Here is a 22,375-nt window from a genome sequence, read left to right on the forward strand (position 1 = left end):
TAAGTTTATTCAAATTTCATCACGATAAAATCTATTTCAGGTAAAGAAAACATAAACATTTTAATAACAAAGTCAGAACGAATTCAGATGATTAAAGATTTGGTGTAAGAACTATAATTGCTAAATAGGAAGTATTGAGACTTCTGAAAAAATTGAAGGCTAAATTCTACAAGTTTAAACTATTTTTGTTTTTCTTTTAGATCTGGAAGGTCAAGCTTATCCTGCTTTAATGACGTTGTCAATCAGGAAAAATGTTTAAAAGAAAATTTTAAGAGAAACGAAATAAATAAGTTTAAAGCAATACTCAAATAGCATCAAAATATAAGTCTATGCCTACTAGTTTATAGAGTAAGTTGAAATTCAATTTTTTTAATAATTCATCTTAAATTTCTCTTATAAAATTTCTTTAAATCAAATTCTTCTTATGGAAATAATTGTTTTCAAGAAAGAAGTATTAAATTTAAACTATGATATGCATTTTTAATCTATTTTACATCTGACAATTCCGGTATTTCATTGAGAAATGTAGGCTACTACAAATTTTAATTTGCTGTAGTCTACATTCATTTTTTAAAATATTCGAAATCCAAATAATTAAGATATATCTGCATTAGTAAATAAAAGACGATATAAAGATTATAATGGATATTAAAAATACTTTCTGGAATAAATAAATCAAAACAGAGAGAGAGAGATCAAGAATGCGATCGGAAAATTAAAAATAGCAGCAAACTAAATTAAAGCTTAATACAAGACAGTTTATTCAATTTTTGTTTCTACTTAGATTATAAATTTTATTTTTTTCTATATTATTATCATCTTTAATTTAACTCAAACAGTTAAAGATGATGTGGCAGTTATACACAACGAAAATGAGGATAAGATACATACGTTAGAAATATACAAATATTACACGAATAAGAATAAAATTTAATAATATTTGAAAATTTAAAAATCAGAAAGATAAAAATATATTATGTAATTACGATTTTGCATCAAAGTCAACACAAAATTGCCCAAATTTGTCATAAAGGCCTATTTCCATACTTAAAAGTTTAAGTATTTACCTCACAATTGAACAATAAGTGAATTACATCGAATAAAAATATCAACCTAAACTTACTTGAACAAATTATGGAATAATTTATTAAATAATGAAGTCTTTTTCTAAATATTGAAGTTTTGTAAGCGGCCTATATAATCTTCCAAAACAATATGCTAAGTATTAGATTAAGAATGAAAAATAATATTTTTAAGATGAATAATTTGAATGAAAAGTTATAAATTTTGTTATAAATATTTAAATTTTGAATATAAGTAAAAAATAATATAAATGTGTGTTAACAGAATTGTTAAGATAGAAATATAAATATGGAAACCATAACTAGGGGAATAATTGAGAAAAATAATTAAGAGCATAATATATTTCATTAAGAGTTTTGTCTGTAGGAAAAAGTCAAATTAAATAAACAAAAATTATTTAAGGTAAATAATGAAAATGGCATTCTTGCATTAAATTTTATTTGTCGGTTAAATAATAAATATGGATACAATGTCGTGTTTCGTGTAAATAAAACAGCGTTATTAGAGCTATAAAGAAAGATTATTATTATTTTGTAAAATTAGTAAAAATAATAATTGAAAAAATAAAAACCTAAATTTTTAACAAAAAGCATAACTACACCATTCTTTTTCTATATTCATTTAAAATAATTTAAATAAATATAATATTTCTCGTTTAATCAAGCATTTTAAAAGATTAATTTGTAGTAATCTTCGTTTCTGACTCTCTTCGCCTTGAGGTCATTAACACAGCAATTTACAATAAATCAATTTGAATTATTGTATAAACTTGTATCTAGAGGCGTAATTTTACCGCATTCAAAAGACGATTTTAAGAAATAAGTCTAATTTTTAGAAAGTATTCAATAATATTACATTATATAAATGTATTTTACATAAGAATTTTCTAAAATATTATAAGAAATATCGGATTTGTAGGAAAGACATTAATCATTTCAAAGGCGTGGCAAATATATAAATAAACTTACACCAATAATTAATCTCCACACGATGTAGATTATAAATAACAAGTTTTAAAGTCTCTACAGTGTTTATAATTTTAAAAAATCTTATAATTTCATATAAGCATGTCACTTTAATAACAAATCACTCGAATTTATTATATTAGATTTATTTGTTTCTATTAACAATAACGAGATTACATAAGAGACTGATAGAAGTGGTGTAAAATTTTTCGCGGCTAGTTTAATAAATGTTTCTAAATAAACGATGTTACTCATTAATTAATTAAACCTATGGTGGGAACATAAAGTCAAAGGAAAGTATAAATATTGTTGCGGTTAACCAACGGCGCGCCTGGAATTTCAAAGGGGAAAAATAAAGGCGGTTAGATAATTTCTAATTAGATCTTCCCACGATCGATGAAAGTATTAAAATAAAGCTATAATTATAAATAGAATAGATTAAAAGTTTTGCAAGTTTTCGATATGATTTATAAAAGATTTATAGCAAACAGAATATTAACACAAATCGTTAAACAATCGCATTTCAGCAAAATATTACGATTAAATTTATGAAAATTTCTTTACAGTAATTTAGTTCATAAATAATTAAAATATTATTGTACATTATACATTTATTTGCTCAGAATTCGATGTATATTTTATATGAAAATCCTACAGTGAATGTTGTTCTCGTTACGTGAACATAATTAGAACTATAAAAGATTTACAAACTTGAATTGTTTTACAAGCTATAAAAGTTTATATCATTAATAACTCTAACATTCTAGGCCTATGATTTTATGAGTAAAATCTGTAAGTAAATTGAATAGTTTAATCTATTATGCTAATATATATTAAAGTGCAAGCTATCTGTCATCAGACCTACCTGATTGATTTTCTTCCTGTAATACTAATTAGTTTCCTAGTTAAATTTGCTGTTTCCATAATTTCCATACTTTACTTCAATTTGCTGTATGTGTTTTTAAAAATTAGGAATTCAAAACGAATTTAATTTATTCGTGGATATAACAGAATGTAGACGTGTAGGCCTATTTATTTATCTGATATGAAAGCTACTGAAGCAAGAATTTTGAAATACTGGTTATTTTTCTTTTTCATTATATAACGTAAAGATTTTATGCAAATAATTGTATATTTAATGTTTTAAATTTAAAGTGAACTGATGGAATAAATGCTTTATTTTTCATGTAAAAAATATATTAAAAAAATAATTGCTCTTCTTTAAATATTCTTAGCATTGCTGATAATTTATAAAATATCAAAGTATTTATTTACAACAAAAAGATACGTTCTATTCTATTATATAGACTTGCTTACAGTTTTAGAAACTGTTGATTTCTTAGTAATATAATATAATAATATCTTTGGAAGAATATTCAAATAATGTATAGCTATGATGACAGACTATTGCTCAATACAGAAAATTATTATATATAATGATAGAGTGTAATGATTTTTAATTTTTCTTTTATACAAATAATGTTCGTGACATACTATAATTTCCATCACATTAATAACGTGTTAAGTTTTGTAGGAAATAATCGAAACAGATTTGAAGATAATTTAAATGCAAAATAGTAAATAAAAAGGTAATATTTTTAGTTATTTTCAATAACTACGCCTATTTTGCCAATTTTTAAAATATATTACTTTCATATAGAACGTATTCTTAATTAAAACTAAATATATTTTTAGGCCTATATCGCATAATGTAGAGTCTCACCTGATAATGTTTCCTTCACTAGTAACCTAGGCCTTTTAGTTATACTTAACTATGAATACAGGCGTTATTTGGAAGTATAATGCGATAAATTTTTATTTAGTATAATTCAATTAAATAGAATTTAGAAGTATTTTAATTAAATTTAAACAAAGAAACATTTATAAGTAGGCCTAATAAATGTAATATGCATATTCAATTTATTTTCTTTTCCATTATCTAAATATCATTTTGATTAAGTAGATCCGGATCTACATTCGACATAAATTCGGAAGTAAACAGCAAAGATGGTAAACAAGCCAAACATTTTTCTGTTAAAATCCTACATTAATCACAGCATTATACTATAGAGAAAATGTCAAAATTATAATATTAACTGCAACATTCTTCTACAGAAAATCTAACCTAGATCTAATTATTATTTTTCAAAAGAGAATAAGCTAATAGAACAGCTAATACTTACACTCGAGTTAAGTCCCGTTATAAAAATTCTAGATATTTTTCCTTCAATACCAATTCAGACTTGTCATAAAAATTATCCAAAAGTACTCCGTTGTAATAAAACAAATGGTGAAGAAAAATTGGACGAGGAAATTCAAAATCAGAGATGGTCCACTTTGGGTTGTTCAACCGAGAAATGAAGATATATGCCAATTGTTGCGACTTCCTCAGATATCCGCTGTCTGTCTGATGTCACCGTCCGTTGTTGTGATGTAGTTAAAGTAGAGGAAAATAGCTTCTCTCTCTTTTCCTTCAGCTGTCTCGCTAAATGGGAACGCTACAAGGCAATAAATAAGTTATAGAGCCTGTCATAAACACGAATGCATGTTGGAGTGGAGTACTGGACGGTCCTAAGGAAACCATCCAACCCTCTCGAGAAACCTCCAGAGAATGATGCATGACAAGCATCAAAAGTGAATAGGTTTCTCAAAACTTTTCATCTGGCCAACGATAAGTTTTAACCGATGCCTGTTAAGATATCCATTTTAAGTATCTGGTTGTTCTGGATTGTTCTTTCTACTAAATAGATACGGCAAGAGAGTGAGATCTCCATCGAGAAATCCGACAAATACTTCGTAGCACTTACAGGTAGATAAACGTTGTCCAATTTTATGGACTACATTAGAGTTTCGTGCAATAAACAGAAATAAGAAACTATCAAAAGCCAGTTTAAGTAGATTATAAAGTGGTACTGTCAAATGTAATCCTATCTCGTTTTGAAACGTATTTTTAAAGAATTGTTCAATCAAATATAATTAAGTCTACTTTTCAAAACAGTAGAACTAACTTTCGCGTAAGAAAAACTAAGCTCATCATTTAAATTTTCAATGAATTTTTGTAAGTCTATGTATTTTATTTTTTTGAATTTTTTAAATATATATTAATTCGGGAACATTACAAAATAAAATATAATTAGATCCAAGTCTGTAGAACTAAATATGTCTAGGCCAAACAAGTATTATAAACAATATTGCAATATTAAATCTAAAAACGTGTTAGAGTCTCGAAACTAGTATATTTGAAAATTATATAAAAGGTGTATCAGTAATTATTTTAAATATTTTCGGACAGTATTCCATTGTTTTCCTTTGAAGTTCAATGAAAGTCGTGAATATCTGTGTTAGATAACATATTTTGTGTAAACAAACAGAGATCCGTTATGTATATTGTCTCTGTCGTTATTAAAATGTGACTAATGTCAAAAGGTTATAGAGATTTCATGTCAATTGCATTTTTCACGTAGTCGAAAATCCATTTTTTTCAAAATTATCTACTACTCGACGATTTTGAATTAGTTACGATTACTTGAGATTAATACATTTACATTAAAGTATATATTATTTAATTTTAGTATTTTCTATTAAATAATATATTATTTTGAAGAATTTTGCTGTAATAAAAATATATCTTGAGTTAAGTACGAGTATTTGGAGCTCTTTTTTCAAAACTCTAATTTTATAAATTATGTTTAAAGAATGTTTTAAATATTTAATCTAAGCTTATTTAGCTTGAGAATAAACTGTTTAAAAAATAATAATAAATTCATTTTTAATTGACATTAAAAAAGCGAATCGAATATTAACTAGTTAAGTTTGCTGTGTTTTCATTTATATTTTAAGTATAGAAAAATAAATAGATAATATATATAAGTTATAAAGAGTCAATATGTAAAGCCTATCCAAGACAATTTCCAAACAACAAAAATGGCGATACGAGGTAGTACATTTTTCATAGAGAATTTATCGTAATCCAAGAGTCTTACTCTAAAATTAAAATTTATAGCTATTTGATTAAATTGTAATTAAAGACAATTATTTATAATTTCATTACACATTTTGTAATATTCATTTAATCTTAATTTATCTCCTTTGTCATTAAAATCTACGTAAATGACCCGACATGTTTTTTTCTACAATATCAACTACTGTTCTTACCTCAATTACATTTTTAGTCAGTGAAACTATAAAATAATGCAATCATAAAACTACATTTTTAAATTTTTAAATATAACAACTAAATAATTGCTATTAATTATGTAAGAAAAGTTACTAAAATTATTGTTTTGGAATTTCTTTTAAACCGATCTTAAATCACTGTTATAAAATTAATAAGAATCCAACATCTTGTTCTTCATTACCAAATTTTATTAATTTACGGTAAAATTTTACCTTAAAATATTTAAATGTAGCTCAAACATTCCAATTGAATTGCATTTAATTACATTTTTTTAAAATACAAATATAGTTTAATGTGTGACTATAATGTAAATTATTACATTAAATAAAATTTCGAGGTCAAAGAATTGCAACAATTTTCAAAAAATAAACTGAAATAACCTTCAAAATAAATAAGATTTTCGTGTTCTCGAAACTGGTTGAGTTGTATAAAATTTATTTTTTCTTTTGTAGATATGAATGAAATAATCTAAGATGACCTTTCTAATTTCCATAATTTTATTGAGCTGAGTAAATATAAAGAATATCTACAACCAGTTTAAACATTAAATTGATTATCTAATCTGTAGAATAGATCGAACAATATGATAACATCTTATTAAATAACAATGATCAGATTAATATATGTATATATTTAATACATCACCCCTACAAATGTATATATATATATTTTAAATGTATTAAATTTCTGTACTTAAATAAAAATATTCTGAATGAATTTTATTGAACTGAATTTCCTAAATCAATTCAGTTTTAATTCTAATTTTAATTGTGTAAAATATAGTCAAATCTCTGAACAATGACACAGACAAAACATTTAAAAAATGGAGATTCTTTTGTATTCATTTTTGTTCAAAAAAAAAAAAAAAACGAAATGAATACCTGAAAAAATGGCCGCTGTGTACAGATTGGAGGTTCTACTGTATAATATTATATCTATTTTCTTTTAAAGTAAAAATAATTCATAAATTTATTTGGATTTTTTTATCATAAAAATGAGTTACAGATTATAAATAGAATGTTATAAGTCTAATTGTTTAAGTTAAATTTCCTGTAATAATATAGAGTTATTACTCTCCAATTTCTAATAATTTAACCACAATTGTTTTAAATAAAAATATATAAGTCTATACTTTAGTAGTTTATAAGCCTAATATATGCTTATTCTACTTTGCCAATATATTATAGATAATAAATATGATGCAGATTTTATATTCTGTTTATCAAATTTTCTGAGACAATTCAGAGGAATTCGTTTACAAATTGAGCCAGAAACTGATTGAAAAACACGTAAATTATAACAGTTTATAGGCTATAACTTAAATAAGTTATATCTTATTAAAAATTTATCGGAATAAAAATCTTTTTATAAAAAAAATGCTAGATTTAGCTTTCAAGAATCATATACAATAGGCTAAAAATCTTAATTGAGCAAATTTTTTTCTAAATTGGCATTTATTAACTGTAATAATTTTTATATTTTAGGATAACTAAAACATTCATTAATTCGGTTTAAATACTTTTACGGCATTTTAATGTAAAGAATTGTATCAAAATTTTGATTAGGCCTACAATCCAATTCTGAAATTGTTTAATTATTCGATTATTAACTCATATATAATAGTACATATTTATCAATTCTGTTTAGAAGTCAATTTTAATTCAATTTATTTATATTTTTCTAATATTATAATTGTGTTTTAATTATTAAAATTGAATAAAATTATCAATACCGATTTTAATATAATTAATCTTTTCAGTTAAATTATAGACTATATATATATAGTCTATAAGTTTAATAGTTAGACCTACTTTAAAACTGCTTTCTTTCAGAAATATTTATGAACCACAATACGAAATTTTTAGCTGACGGCAAATATTTTAATTTAATGTCAGATGACATTTCTGATAATGCTAGAAATGTAAGATTATACGTAATAGGATATTACATAAAATTGTTATTTATAGTTAATTTAACGAGCTACTGTCTTTTTAATAATTTATTATTATTTTTATTTACAAAATAATACATAAAAATTAACACGAGTTATGAAATTTTTAATTAATTACTCTTTAATTAGCCTTTTAATCTGATTTACTTGTAATTAACTGTATAAAATTATTTACAAACCAATAATTTTAACTACTTTAAACGAATAAAATTGTAAAAAAAATTTTTTTTTCCATAAATTTAATCTTCAGTTTTTAATAAATTAAAGCTAAATAAATAAAAATGTCGGAAAAAATAATGAAATCTATAAAATTTTCTGAATAAATTAAATTTAAAAAATTCAGGTCTTACATATTAACTACACAATCTTATCCATTAGAAGTAAATAAATCTCTGAAACTTTATTTATAGACCCATCTCTAGCATAAAAATGAATTATTTCTTCCTAAAATAAATCTCTAAGAAATTGAATTCGTGTTGATTTATTTTACTTAGAAAAAATATTAATTTATAACTTTTGTGTTCATTTTTTTTATGTAGAGTATTATTACAGAAATATAAGCTTTGTAATTTAGTATATTCTAGGCCTATTGAACAGCATATCTCTGAACAATAATTTAAGTTTATAGGCCTATCACTTTTAGTTTTAAGTTCGTTTACATCGAATATATTCGTCAAACAGCTTTATGATTAGATATAGTATTATAATTAATCAATAATTACAGTTATTATTTTTTTTCAGATGAGGAAAGTTTAATATTTCTAACAAGGGAAATTATCGAACACAATTTAAGAATTCTGCATGCAGTTACTGAAGATATATATCATTGCACTCAAACAAGTTAGATATTCCAAACAACATTCTAGCATTTCAGAAGGACTTTTATCATAGCGATCGGAATGTGATTTTATGACCTTTCTAATAAAACACAAAAACTGCATTGACAGCTGCAACTCCTCTAAATATCTTTTTTTTACTTTTTCAATCAATGTAAGTAATTTTTGAAACTATAGCAAAATATTTAATTGAAAACTCAGCTTCAATATTACACAAAATACTAATGAAAACGTTTTCATTTAGATTTCTCTTAGATATATTCTTATTTAGGTTTAGTTTAGTTAAAATATCAATTTTTTCTTCCTTGTATGATGTTATAAGCTTATTTCTTATTTAGTTGACCAATACATCTGTAGGCTTTTGGCATTGAATAATGAAACCTACGCTTTTCTAATTAATTCATTTGTCAGTTAATATTTAATATACCTATAATAACAACAAAATTTCTTAAATTATTTTTGAAAAATTCATATAGGTTATTTTACTCTAAAGTAAACAATTCTGCTGTTATAATACAATTATATAAATAGATGTATTTTGAAATCTAAAAGTTTAATTTACTTATTCGCTAAAACTTGTTTATTACACATTATATAGGTACCGTATATGTATAAGGTGTACCTTTTTTAAGTGATTAAACGAATTCAATTAAAAAAAAAAAAAATGAAATCAGCATTGATTTTAAGAAGTTATGACCAAATCTATTTCTTTAAATATTCTTTACTGTATATATTTGTATTTATTAGCTAGTAAATTAAAATTTGATATTTTCATAAGTATATATTACTTAAATAAAATTCTATTTAAAATAAAAAGAATAAAAATATAGATTCCAGTATTTATAAAAAAGCTTATAATTACAGTATTATTGTAACCTTTAGCTGAAATTTGGATTTAAATATTAAAATGAATAAAAATAATGTGTAAAAAACATTATTATTAAATTCATTTAAGAAGAAATTTCAAATAAGTAACTTAATTCTATTCCTGTAGACCTAAAAATAAAAATATTTTGTTTTTCCCTAAAGTACAATTTTTTTTTTCTTTCCGAATTTTCTGAAACAAGCCACATAAATTTATGAATATGTTAAAAAGGGATATAAAGGAATTAGGGAATTCCAACTTCTTTATATTTACTATTAGTGCATGTTGATAAATTCTTATGGTAAATTTAAGAAAGTCAGAAGAAAAGAAGGCTATATTACTAAAGAAATATATATAAAATTAGGCCTATATGTATAATACTGCATTATAATATAATGTAGTAATGTATTTTTTATATTTTCTATTGATATATAATAAATTGATTTATAATATTTCCTTATTATCAATTGATGCAGTCTAACTTTCAGTCCAAAAGTTTATCTTCTATAACAAAAATTTTGCTAATATATTTAAATCGCAATATTTATTTATTCAATTTTTAATCAAAAATGAGAATTGCAGAATCAAAAATCTAATTTTTCTTTCAACTTATCCTGTTTTAGAAGTGAGACGAGAACTTTACAGTAATTGGAATGTTGTTTCTAAAATATACAAAAACTATCAAACACATTTTATAAGTTTTAGGCCTGGATATACTCTCATTTAAATTTAATCTTTAGGTTAAAGTGTCATAATTTTATCTCTGTTGTGTAGTGTTATAAGCCTATTTCCTATTTAGATCTACCAAAATGACATCTGCGGTATCAGTATAGGCCTACAAGATGGTTACCAGTACATACTTTTTGGCATTTAATATCTATATATTTTCTCTTCTAATCTACGTCCTACATTATCCAGTAAAATCTACTTAAAAGAAAGCACAGTATTTTCAATTTTCTTGTTAAATATAAAATATAACAGTTGTCTGTAAGTCGTGTAATCTATTTCTATTTAACCTTTATAAAATAGATATACACTGTATAAGGTCTTCTTTAGATAATTTTTTATGACCACAACGTAGTTTTAAATAGCATCTATCAGTAAGCTATAGTGTCTGTTAAATGTTTAAATCAAATCTCATCATCCTCAAACAAATCCGGCAATCGCACATTGTCAGTTGATACAGTTCTTAACGAAATTTGGGCATTTTTTGTACAAAATTAAGTAATTTGTACATTTTTTATGTATTACATCTTACTTCAACATGAAAATAAATGTAATTGTTTTATATAGTAGACTTAATAGGCCTACATGCAGTTTATAAAAAGGCGGTTTAAGTGTTTATATCTTCTTTCAAATCAGATAATTTTCTTGATTCAACGATAAATTTCTAAAAGTTTCATATTTTATTGATGACGATAATTAATATAACATTAAACTTCACGAAATTACTTATTCTACTCGATTTATTCAGTTTCGAAAATGTTAGAAATATACAATTATAAGTTAAATAATCAATAAATATTGGAAATAAATATAATTCTAAATTAGAAGTCATATTTTAAACAATCTTTCTTATAATTAAAATGAATAACTTTAATTCCAATCAATAACCTTAATTACTGATTTGCCTATAAGCTAAGAAGTTTTCCTTTCTTATTTGCAAATTATTACTATTTAAAACGACATTTAAGTATGAAAGATAAGCAAAATTTTCAAATAATTATACGATTTACCTTTAATTTAATAAATTTTCTGAAATCTGAATCTAGTTCTATTTTTTTTTTTTCTTCAAAAATGTGTTAGTTCAAACGTTCACAAACATGAGAATTGTTTCATTAATTATGCAAATGTTATATTTAAGATAAACACGTGTTCGTCCACAATTTATAATTAACTTGTACAAATCAAATTTAAAAAGACAGAACAATAATAACTGCTTTATTTTCTATTTAATTAAATATTTAATTTTAAAAAATTAAGTATCGAAAATGGCTTCATTTTTCACAGACCATTAAAATGAATCAATGTCACTTTCTAAGTCTTTACCAATATTTGTCGCATTTTATCTACAAATGACACAGAGCCAAACAAAGAATCAGGCGCCCATTGGTCGAAAGGTAAGCAAAGAGTCAGACAGTGTAATGACCCACATCTATTCGGAATGATTAAGGAAAGGGATTTTGGGATTTGTCTGTCCCACGAGTTTCTGCTGTTACAGGTAAATTAGAACATATCACTGTAATTAAGAATGGTGGACGTGATTACAAAACTTATTTCTCAGTTAGCAAACTACTTCTGCCTAGAAATCGCTATCCTCTTTTAACAGGAAAAGTATATATTTTAATTAGAATTATGGGGATTCTCAAGTTTGTAACAACATTGATGAGATAGATTATAAAATTAGCTTTATTGTGATGATAAAAATAAACCTATTTTAAAAGCATACCCAAAGGAATTATCATCTACAATTTCGTTTCAAAGAGAATTTTCATCGGTTTTCAACTAAATCTTGCATTAATGTAAATATTTTTATTTTAAATTACGAAAATCAGTAAATAATGTAGTAGTGGAATTTGATATTCTTTGTGTAAATTGATAATTTAAATCAAATATATAGCAAAATATAAAAAAAAGAAATATTAATTATATGACTAAATATAATTGATCAAACTGTTTTCGAGATATAGGCTTACATTTATCTCCAAATGAACACGAACACGCAATTTATATGGTGTTAAATGTCAATTTTAGAAGAAAAAACTATTTAGTAGGCCTAAGTTTCGGCAGACGAGAGCTTGTTTCAGATTGTTCTCATTAATTTATAATCTTGAGAAATCGTAAATCATTCGAATTTAGACACAAGGTTTAAAGCAGGTGTTCTAAATATATAAATTTTTTTTATATAAAAAAAAAAACTGCAATAGATGCCGATTGAAAAGCTGATTTTCTAAAGAAAATCACGTGTTAAGATGGTATGACGTTGATAATGTCAATTACTCTTAATCAGTTGGCATAACTGGCATAAAAAAACTATTTTAATTGAGATTGTTGGATTATTCTTATAAATCTTTTTACTTTTTAGTAGAAAGAGACATCTACTGTTATTTTACTGTACGATTATCTACGGAAAAAATCTAAAGATTTCAGAGATTGTTTAGATCCATTGTTTTATAGGTTATAGATCAAAGCCTCGGTTTATAAACATTACAATAAGTTTATGATATAACATGTTTATGATACGTTATTTAATGTTTTTATTTATCTGTAAGAATTTAAAAGCTATAATAAAAATTTTATAAATATAAAGGTCTAACTTTGGAAGTAGCCAGTATCTTTGCTTAAACGATAAATATCTAAGCTTAATTTATATTATGAATCGATTTAATATGCATATTAGTATAACGAATATCTTTAAAAAATGTATTTTGTATGCATTTCAGTGATATTTTTCCTAAAATCAAAGTTTAATTTAGTATTCTTGCATAAATCCTCTCTAGTTTACAGATTATTATAATATTTTTTTGTTTTCGTTTAATTTTAGTTATATTTTTTGTAATATGAAATCTTTATTTGTGCATAAATTTGTTGTTTATAGTTTTTAAAGAATGCAAAAAAAAAGATTCTTCAATTAATATACGTAAAATCAATCACAACGAAAGATCCTTCATGCATTTAGTAATATATTAAAATTAAGATATGAATGTAACATAGAAGAATTTTTAATTTTATTTCTAATAAATTTAATGTATTGTCATGTCCATTTTTATTATTTTTTCAGAACATTTATTTAATGTAAAAAATGGAAATAACGGCTATTAGTATTCGACGAAAGAATCAAGAAGACTTACCATCCGACTGTCACCAAGTGTCCGACATGCTGACAATTGAATCGTGTCTGTGTTCACAAAGCGAGACTTGAGCCTCATTCGTCCATTTTTCCCGCTCACTAGTTATGACCGTCTAAGTATGCGAGCACCAATCATTCATTGTACTAAATCTACTTAACACGCCTGGCTGCTGCATACATAATACTACATCTTAAACCGTAACTAGCCTTTACCAAGATTTCACATTCAAACTCTACATTATTTTATGCCTGGAAGAATTAAAGACATCAAGTTATCTCTTCAAAATGTCTGACCAACGTTAATGTATATTACAACAATTTTTGGAAATTCTGTAATTGAATCTAGTTGGAGACATTTTAAAATGAAAAATGATTTGGTAATCTTAGAAGGTTTCAATTTCAAAAGTTTATATATATATATATATAAACTTTTGAAATTGAAACCTTCTAAGATTACCAAATCATTTTTCATTTTAAAATGTCTCCAACTAGATTCAATTACAGAATTTCCAAAAATTGTTGTAATATACATATATATATATATATAAACAGATACTACGTTTATCTAGGCCTAGATTATAATAGGATAGAAATTGAATTTAGTGAAAATTTACTCTATAAAATAAGTTTAAATAATATTGTTTCAGTTAAGTACAGTTTAATGTTATATGATGCTTCTATTCTTTGCAGAAAAGTAAATGATTTACGAATTAAAACATTGCTTATAATCGAAATAAAGATGTGAAAAACCATTTTGAAAACTTAATAACTCTGTCAATTTGCTCTTCATATAAAATTTTAAAATGAAAGCTTAATTCGGCTATTATAAATCTAATTTCCATATTCTCTATTTCTAAATAAAACCAAATTATAGAATCATTATTCTAGGCGTACTAAAATTATTCTTTGTTTAAATTCGTTGGCGTTTAAATTTATAAATAAAATGGATATTAAATTTATTCCTGAAACCAAATAGGCTTGAATAAAATCATTACAGGATTATTTCACATTTGCTATAGAGGAAAAAAACTGATTTACTATTTTATTTTTCCTTTCTTTTTTGAGTTAGAAATAACGTAAATGTATACCTAAGAGACTAATCAGTGAAATCAGATAGGTAAGACTTATAAGGCTTATATATTGATGAGATTAACAAAATATTTAAAATGCCGTAAAAAAAATATTATATCCAAGAATTCGGTTGTCGGAAAGAAAACTTCCAATCTCGAAAGAAATAATCCACTTAAGAAAGTTTAGATAAATTTTTATTAATCATTAGCAAATCAAATAACAATATTCAATTACTCAGATGCTGATATTGAAAGATAAATCTTCCAATAAATACATTTGTTCATAATACACTGACTTAGTCCATTAATGCATTAAGGCACTAAAGCGTACTTAACTAAACAAAAATAAGTAAATTAATATATGTTGCATTCATATTCAGTTGGAATTTAGCAATAGAATGTCTACATTTATCTAATATCAAGCGAAGAATAGGTTTAGCTTATTGAAGTAACTAACTTAATGGCCTGCTATTGTTCGAAAAATTGGATAAATACACGAAACTATAAAATAATATCAAATAAATTAAATAAATAAAATATTTATTTAAAAAAAACATTAAAATAATAAATGAAGCCGAATGATGAATACTGTTTAGACAATCCGACGTTCTGCAGTAAATAGAAAATGGCTGCCAACAAAGTAAACCTCTCTTATTTACTGATTTTCCTTTAAATATAAACAATTTTTAGTATAAATAATATACAATATAAAATTAAGTAGATCAAAAAGGAGTAAACGTAAACTTACTGATTATTTATCACACAAACTTATTAAACAATAATACAAGTAAAGTGAAAGTATTGTTTACTCGTATTGTTATTTCACAGATTATGAAACAATACAGTAAACATTTTTAAAGATTAATTAAATAAATAAATATATGTATATATTATTAATATTTAATTTCAGTAAAATAAATGATATAGTTTATCATTTTAATATTACATCTTTTATGGTTACACATAACTGCTATATCCTAACATTATAATGATGCATTTTTGTGATTTTAAGATTTATTTAATTTTATTTAATTCTGTTAAATTCTGTAAATAAAAATTTAACAAAAACAGTCTGGGCGTATGATGCTGACTATCAGTTATTATTTGTGTGTGGCCTACAAGATACAAATCTATTTAGTAACTAAACGACATTTAATATCTGATTTTGATATAGGTTTAAGTTTAATTTTGATAATTTAGTGTGTTTTTCTTTTAAAAATATATAATAAAATTGTATTTGTATCTAGAAAAGTTTTAAATTTTATCTAAAAGCTTTCTGAAGTAATGTACAATAATGTTCTATACAAAATAAACCTGACTGAAACAGCCCTACCAATAGGCCTAATACAGGAAATATGTTGGTACAAATTTAAAAATATTATTTATTTAATTACATTAATTTAATTCATAACTGTTTTATACGGTTTTGCACAGACTGATTTAAAACTTTGGTAAATTTAATTTATGATGAGTCAGAATACATATAACTTATAGCACTTGCGTGTTTCAAATCGAAATTTGCCTACTTAGTTAAATCGCTTTGAAATCCGGAAGAAATGTTTTCTATTTTTTTTAAATCACAGATATTGTAGATCTTTTCATTTATAACTTTTCAAAGATTTCTTCTTAGATTCAAAGCTCATCTTAGGCTTTCCAAATAACTTCGTTTAAATGTTTTATAACTCCTTCATACAAGATTATTTTTCATTAATGTATTATTGTCTGTATTCAGAGCCAAATTTAAGCTCTAATATGAGGCCCTAAACCGTAACCAAACAAGTCTAGAGCCCTCACCTAAGAAATAAGTTTGAAAATGTAGGCCTAGAACCATGGTGATACTATACGTTTATATTTAAGTTTAAACATTTTGAGATGATTCTGTGTTACGATTAATTTTATAAAGCGTATAGCTTCTAACATAGAACTTGTTTAATTGTTGAAAATAATTTGGTATTATAGTATTGCTGATATTTTCTCTTGGAGTTTTCAGTTTAAATGTTTTTAGCAGCCTTTCTGAATAATGTTACTCATATATTAGTATTTTTATTAGTTTATAATTTATGTAATAAAACTGACTAATGTTATAATATAAAATTAAAGTCAGATTAATATTATATTTAAGTAGGCGATGTTACTATTAAAATTTACAATAGAAGTCAAATTCAAAGCCATTTTCTATTATATTAAGACATTCTCTGTCATTAAATCTACTTTTATACTCTAAACCTGATATAAATTTATAATATAATTTATTTTGTAGATGAATTTTATATTAAATTCTAATTACTTTTATATAAAAATTTCTTCGATAAATAAGAAAATATAATCTCATTATGTTGATATTAAGAACGAGTTTTAAATTATAAGTTGAAAATAGAATATAATTAGAATAAATAGTATCTACAAAAGTGAAAACCTATCGGAAAAATAACTTCTTATCCAGTTTTTATTTTATCCTTTAGGGCACTGTTTTCTATAAATTGGAATTGAAAAAGTTCTCTTTCTTATCGAAATCCAGTGTTTGCGATAAAGAAGATTAAGAATTAAGGAAGACCATAAACTTTAGGCAATGGAGTTCGAGTTGTCATAACGTTATCTCACAGGACAGCGTATTACACTTTAACCATATATACGATACAAAAAAGAATAGTACCTAGTGTTTGGATAAGGTTATTATTAGAAAGATAACTTCGATGTTATTACTAAGGTAATTTCCTGGTTGATTAAATTATTCATTACCTTATTCTATATAAAGTATAATTATTGTTAGATCAATTTGATCAAACTATTCACTAGATATTTTTTTAATGTGTTTAAACAGATTTACTGTGTAGAATAATTGTTTCCATTTAAGTTGTTATTTTAAAATAGTCAAAAGTATTTATTATATCCGAAATAATAATAATAATAATACTATAGATCTAAAGTTGTTTATATCATTATTCTCTGCACGTCTATAAAAGACTATTATTTTTATGAAATTATAAGAAAGTTTTAAAAAACGGATTACATATTTAGTTTTATTCTATAAAATAATCCTGCAATAAAATAAAAATAAATTATATAAGAATATTTAGAATAAACTTAGATTATTGAATATATCCTGTACTTTTTTCCCTGTTAGTATGTTTAACAATGATTAGATAACACTTATTAATATGTGAGCTAAGTTTTCGTTATAATTATATAAATCAACTCGATTTAATTAGGCCCCATTAAAACTCTTTTTAATAATATAGAATAATTTTAAATAAATCGTAAAAAACATTTATTTGGAAAATTATAATTATTCTACATTTCCATATTTAATTTTATCATAATAATTTTTATTTTAAATTTCTTATACAGGTTTAACAGCGAGAAAACTGAATACTATATTTTAAAAAGTTTAAAATATACTATATAATAAAAACAATTTTAATTCATAAACTAATTAGAATATCACTTCCTGTTTTTTTTTTTTGTGCTTTTCAGATTTTCTGATAAAGTATTTTCTGAATAAATTATATAGTTTTTAATATAGTATAATTCCTTCTACAAGTAATTATTAATGCTAATGATGTTCTTATTATAAAACTAGTAAAAAGCACGATATAGATGAAAAATTGTATTTAAAAAAAAAAAAAAAAGATTTTAATTGGAATCTGATCTGAATATATTAAACCTTTTAAAGCCAATTTATAGATGAACCAGAATTAGATTTTATATTAGATAATTAAGCCGTGATAAATATATTTTTTGATATTTTTAGAATTGGTAGCAAATGCGTTAAAATTACTGTTAAAAATTTAAATTCAATTATTCAAAATATAAAAATTTAATTAATTAATTCTATTGTTTAAATTCTAAATTATCTAAATTTTATATAACATTGTTAATTAAAATTATGAAATTTTAATAAGTATATATTGAATAATGAAAGAGCCGTTCTCTGTTATAAATACGTTACTGCATGCAGACTTTTTTAGCACAATTAATTATTAAATATCTTGATATTATTTATAGTGTTAAATTTTTTTAAAATTAAAGTTAATACTTCGTGTTACAAACTACAAAATATTAGAAGATAAAACTCAAAACTGAATAATATGGAGTCCTTTATAAATCATTACATTGAAGGAGAGGCAAATCGAATTAAAAAAAAAAAATTATATAGAACAGTGCTTCTAAACTTTCTATTAAAACATTTCCTAAACTAAAAATGAAATGCTTGGTCATAACTGTAGGGAAGTTTACTTGATCAGGGAAATAACATTGGACTCCCTTGAGCTTTCACACGATTGTTTTCTTGATTTATATCTTATACGAAACTGTTTTTTATGAGATAGATATAACTTCAGTTATTGAATAAAACTTGTGTATCATTTAGAAGTAAATTTCCTCGAAAATTTTGATTAAAAACGGGTATAGAACCTTTAAAAGAGTAATTAGATTCATAAAAAATAAAATAAAATATTCAAAAATGTATCTGAAATTTTAAGTTTAATAAATGAAATCCGAATTATAATTTAATGATATAGATTATTTTTTTTTAAAAAAAGGTATTCAAAATTTACTTTTAGTTTTAACAAATTATCAAGCAATTTATCTACTTTTTTAAACGAATTTTTGTTAGAAGAATTAAGTTTTTGGCTTATATAATAAAAGAAAACGATTAATTTTCTGAAAGTTTTAGGAAATCGAATAAAGAAGGGCTTTCCTACGCATCATATTGATTTTTTTTAGTTGTTCTTTTAAAAATAAATTTCTTTCTTAGGTTTAAAGCAATCATTTATGATAGAAAACTTAATTTTTTATTTATATAAATTAACATTTTTATTGTATAGATAATAAGTAGGTATATAGTCTATCTCAACTGTATTTTTGTTTGTTTTAAAAGATAAATATGCTCTTGCCTGAATAAGATATAGCGGAACTAGAAAAAATTCTTATTTATAACACCTTTCAAATATTAATTTATACGCTTATATTAAGAAATACAAATTTATAAGCTTAAATATTATAATAAGGAATATAGTAGTGGATATTATGTATGCAATAATATATTTTAGAATAAATTTTATTTCTATTTATTAAATTTAATTTTAAAGCAGATGATTTTAAATTACTTTTAATCGAGATAAATTACTTAAACATTAAATTATGACAAAAATTATCAGTTTAATACTGGTAAGTATTAGTTCGGATTTATTTATATAGATTAATAAACCAGATCAATTAAATTTAATATTTCAGATGATATATTTTAATCTTAATATATCAGACATAATTTAACAGTATTATTATTAATTTAATTTATTTGGTTCTTCAATTATAAACTGCATGATTTAGTTTATAACATTAATTATATTTTTAAATTTAAATTTTGTATTAAATCTAATTATTTAACATTTTAAAAATATAAAATTTATAGTTTAATCTTATTTTAAAGATTAACAAATTTTATTGTAGCAATTTTTATTATTATTTTTTAAAATTTTCTTATACAGGTTTAACAGCGAGAAAACTGATATTTTTATTTTTAAAAGTTTAAAAATATATCGATTATAAATTTCGAAAATTTTAGACTTCTTCCAAACCATAGAAGAAAGATATAAAATTCAGGAAATACAATTCAATATAAGTTACACGTAATATATAAAGTAAAAATAGTCATTCTTTCAATGAAGAAGTTTCGATAGTTACATCAAACTTTGTATGTCATGAACCAATCTTCTAAATGGCAAGGAGGTTGGGTCTGATTTCGTTGCAGGGATTGGCAGTCTGATATTAGATGACATGCGTTGACTCGTGGCAAATACACGATACACGATTTGAGCATCTGTCGTGACAAACTCAACCACTTTATGACTTTGTCTGAATGACAGGACGTGCTTTGTGTTTCAACAGATTGTCACCGTTTAGCGCATATATACTCGAGAAATTCATGATGAACAGGTACCGAGACTAATGCAGAAAACTGATATTTTCAGTAAGAACTAAAATACATAAGATTCGAATCAATAAGACCCGCATTTTTACTTTATGTAATCTGAGTAAAATAACTAAATCTAGAGGTAAAATCCTCAATAAATTAACTCGCCTTTTTCACTAACATGTTTAATATTATTTTTTAATTTTTATTTTAAGAAAGTACTGAAATAAAAATATCACACGACTTAACATCTTTTGTAAATTTTTAATACATAACTTTAATAGAAAAATAAAATATATTGATTTTTTTAAAAATAATACTCATTTCAAATTTTTTTTTGAATAGATTGTAAATGTATATTTTTATAGATCTAAGTGTAATAATTTATACTTCTATTAATGCTTAATGCATTTATTAAAAGTTTAATTAAATATATTAGAATAATAAATTTAGAAATATAAAATTATTATAAATTAAAGATTAAATACAAACAAAAATTTCACGCTTTCTTACATTCCTTTCAGATAAAAAATCACAACACTAGCAGATTCTACCATTTGTTTGGGGCTCTTCGAATATAGGCCTAAATGAATTGATTGTGTTTCTATTTAGTCTTCAATTTTTAATATATTAAAATAAATTTTATTCTAATTTTTTTATTTTTTTTTTACTCAGAAATATATTTAACGTAAGAAAGAATATAATCAGTTTTTAGACTTATATTTAAATTTTTAAACGTGTTTTTAAAAATAAAATTTTTTAAAGTAATTATTTATAACAACGCTTTTAAATAATAAAAATATTAATTAAAATCTATAAATCATTTTAAATATAAATATTTATTCATTTCGAAAATTTATAATTAATTTTTCTATTTTGCAGATTCACAGAAGAAAAAAAATATATGATGCAGTTTTTAAATTTATAATAGGCTTTGTAATATAATTTTTTTTTATAAAACTGACGTAATTGATGGTCTAAATGTCATATTATTACATAATTATTTCTAACGAATCGTTATAAAAATTGTATTATTATATGAACGAATAGGTTAATATTTCATTTATGCCTTAAAAACGTGACTAGAAAAATAAAATAAAAGTTTATTTTCCAGTTTGTCGGTTTTGCCGTTAATTATTATTACGTAAGAAAGCTTGATATTGCCGCAATAATTACGAAATTGAGTATTTAAGACTAATTAAAACATAATCAATATCAATTTATTAAAGTTTATTAATAAATTTAAAAGCGTAGATCTCTTGCGTATCCTCTCACACCTGATGCTAAATCTCTGCTACTGCTGAGCGATACAATCTTCAGCGATAAAAATCGCCATTTAAAGACAATTTTATTGTTTGTTGATGGCTGTCCTTGCGTTTCCTCGGGGCAATGTCAGCATTTTACGTCATTTTGTGAGTTTGAACGTCATAATGTTGTAAACGGCAGTGCACGCTAAGAATATTTTTAGAATTTTTTTTTTCTGTACCGTTAACACCATCGTTAAAATCAATAATTAATCAAATATTCGTTAACTAATTATGCGTTAATAAGCATCATGATTTTTTTAAAATTCTATATACCTGTAACAAACTTTTGATAAAGAATTTAAGATCTTAAATATGTCAAGAAGATTGTACAAGATCTTCAGGAACATTGAACTTAAC

At 23.5% G+C, this 22,375-nt stretch overlaps 2 long non-coding RNA genes across 2 annotated transcripts; one reads left to right on the forward strand and one right to left on the reverse strand.

Moving 5' to 3' along the window:
- The first annotated feature begins 210 nt into the window (after positions 1 to 210).
- On the forward strand, positions 211 to 21,604 carry LOC136970003 (uncharacterized). Its single transcript, XR_010879922.1, has 4 exons — positions 211 to 348; positions 8,918 to 9,166; positions 17,260 to 17,504; positions 21,594 to 21,604. It is a non-coding gene; the product is annotated as an uncharacterized lncRNA (long non-coding RNA).
- Positions 3,049 to 14,091, reverse strand: LOC136970004 (uncharacterized). Its single transcript, XR_010879923.1, has 3 exons — positions 13,729 to 14,091; positions 4,232 to 4,546; positions 3,049 to 3,103 (listed from the first exon to the last, which is right to left on the reverse strand). It is a non-coding gene; the product is annotated as an uncharacterized lncRNA (long non-coding RNA).
- Positions 21,605 to 22,375: the final 771 nt, after the last annotated feature.

Source organism: Centruroides vittatus, unplaced genomic scaffold (assembly GCF_030686945.1).
Source record: "Centruroides vittatus isolate TY-2023 unplaced genomic scaffold, ASM3068694v2 contig_1863, whole genome shotgun sequence".
Classification (NCBI taxonomy): Eukaryota; Metazoa; Arthropoda; class Arachnida; order Scorpiones; family Buthidae; genus Centruroides; species Centruroides vittatus.